The sequence below is a fragment of the Trichechus manatus genome, unplaced genomic scaffold (assembly GCF_000243295.1).
Source record: "Trichechus manatus latirostris isolate Lorelei unplaced genomic scaffold, TriManLat1.0 scaffold00180, whole genome shotgun sequence".
NCBI lineage: Eukaryota > Metazoa > Chordata > Mammalia > Sirenia > Trichechidae > Trichechus > Trichechus manatus.
This window is the reverse complement of record NW_004444116.1, coordinates 646,958-649,230: the sequence shown is the minus strand read 5'-3', so window position 1 is coordinate 649,230 and position 2,273 is coordinate 646,958. Positions and strand designations below refer to the sequence as shown.

The window sequence follows — 2,273 nt, the reverse complement described above, 5'->3', positions numbered from 1 at the left end:
TGCTCCAGGTGAGGCTCGAACTCACAACCTCGGCATCACCCGCACATATACTGCTGTATAAGTACCGCGCGCTAACCGATTGCGCCACTGGAGCATGCTTTCCTTTTATTCTTCGTGCACTCTCTACAGAGGCAGGAGCGCCTGGCGCCCCGCGCTCAGCCCCAGCTTCACACGTGCGGGAGCCAGTGCACGCTGAGCTGAGGGAGATCCACTCCCGTGACGCCTGGGGTAATGAATAAAACACGCTGTGATCAAGCGGTTTACGTCTTTTCTGGGAGCGTGTGTACGTACGATCTTCCTCCTGCGCCACCCAAGGCCGTATTTCCTGGGAAACCAGGGATGCTCTTTTTCAGAAGCCCCGAGGAGAAAGAGCGCGCGGACTCCAGCTCCTCCTCCGGGAAGCAATGGCTTCGGTGGAAGACGCCCACTATTTGGCCGCAGCGCCGCGTCACCGCGCACCGTCGCGGCGGCTCGGGAGGTTTCCTCCGAGACCCAGGACTCGGAAAAGCTGAGCCTGCCCTGCGTTCCCTCTGCGTGCCTCCCGAAGCCCGCAGCACTCCCGGTCGCACTCCTGGCCTCGCCAACCAGCTCCTCCGGGCTGCCGGTGGGGTCGCCCAAGCCTTCCCCTAGTCAGCCTGGAAACCTCATTCGAAGCCACGGTCGGCCAGTCGTGGCACCTCTTCCTGGAACACTGGCCGGGCGAGTCGTTAAGCTTGCCTTATTTGTGCGGCGCGTGACAGAGATCAAGTCACTGTCCACCACGTGCTCCCCCCTCTGACTTAACTTGCTTTAGAGGTTCATTGAGGACAGTTTACCTCTGCGACAAAGTGCCCACACAGTAACCTCATTTTCAATCTCCCCTTCATGAGACGTCTGATTATAAAGGCCAGTTTGGTTTGTTTGGTTTTGGTCCGGGGAAGCTGCAGCTGTCAAAAGCAAAGGCATCCGTGGGATATGAAGCCTTTTGGCTCTTAGGAATAATATCCGTCAATGAGAAGGGGAAATTTATGTAAAGGAAGGAATAGCCTGCCTATTCATGGCCACTTAGTACCTAACAAACAGGACCGAGAGTAATAAACCGGTGATCAACTTTTTCCCATTCAGTCACAGGAAAAGAAACAAAAACCTCAATGGCTATTGCATTGACTGTATTGGAATCAGTACATGTGTTTTTAATAATAACAGAAGTGCGGTACAATGAGAAACAACACAGGCTCTTTAGTAACTGACCAACTCACCAGAAAATCCCCTCCTACACTTCCACCACAGAGTCCTAGAGGGAGAGATCTGGCTCTGCCTGAACCTGCAGAGGTCACTCTCTAAATAACAACAACAACAATAACAAGAGCAGCTAACATTTGGATAGAGTTTACCATGGGCCAGGCACTGTTGTAAGTGATTTATATAAACCTCACAGCAACAGTCATGGTGCTGTGTTCTCAGTCCAGATCTAGCTAAGAAGAACCAGCACTTGGGAAGGTGGAGAAAAGCAGGTTACCACCCAAGCTCTGGTAGTGATGGATATTATTGCTCTCAACAGATGAAAACTTACAAGACTCACAGACATATGTATGTCACTGGATATTGAAACGACTCTCATCAGGGAAGATAGGTCAGTGGTACAACACAGGATTTATAAGAATAAAATCATTATGATAGAGAAAAAAATGAATAAAAAACCGAAGTGTTTTGAAATATTGGTATTAAAGAAACAACCATCTTCTGAGTTAATGTGAACATAATGTATGCTAATAAATGCCACCATTTACTATAGATCAGACAGTGGTTCTAAATTCTGTACATATAAATTTTTCTTTAACCTTCATAGGAACACTAAGGGTAAGGTACTACTACACCAGTTTCACAAAAGAGAAAATTAAGGTTTAGAAAGATTGAGTAACTGGCTCAATTTACTTAGCTCACATATGGGAATTTAAACCCAGAACTTTCAGAATCAAAGCCCTGCTCTGATCTGGTATTCATTAAAAGACTATTCACCTCAATACATAAATAGGTTGCACTTCTGTACGCTTGCATATGATAAATGTGTTGTTGTTGTTGTTATTAGGTGCCATTGAGTTGGTTCCTACTCATAGCGACCCTATGTACAACAGAATGATATACTGCCTGGTCCTGCACCATCCTCACAATCGTTGTTATGCTTGAGCCCATAGTTGCAGCGACTGTGTCAGTCCGCCTCATTGAGGGTCTTCCTCTTTTTCACTGACCCTCTGCTTTACCAAGCATGATGTCCTCCAGGGACTGATCCTTCC

At 47.6% G+C, this 2,273-nt stretch overlaps 1 non-coding gene across 1 annotated transcript; it reads right to left on the bottom strand.

Moving 5' to 3' along the window:
- TRNAI-UAU (transfer RNA isoleucine (anticodon UAU)) lies at positions 1-94 on the bottom strand. Its single transcript has 2 exons — positions 57-94; positions 1-36 (listed from the first exon to the last, which is right to left on the bottom strand). It is a non-coding gene; the product is annotated as a tRNA-Ile (tRNA).
- Between the last annotated feature and the right edge of the window lie 2,179 nt (positions 95-2,273).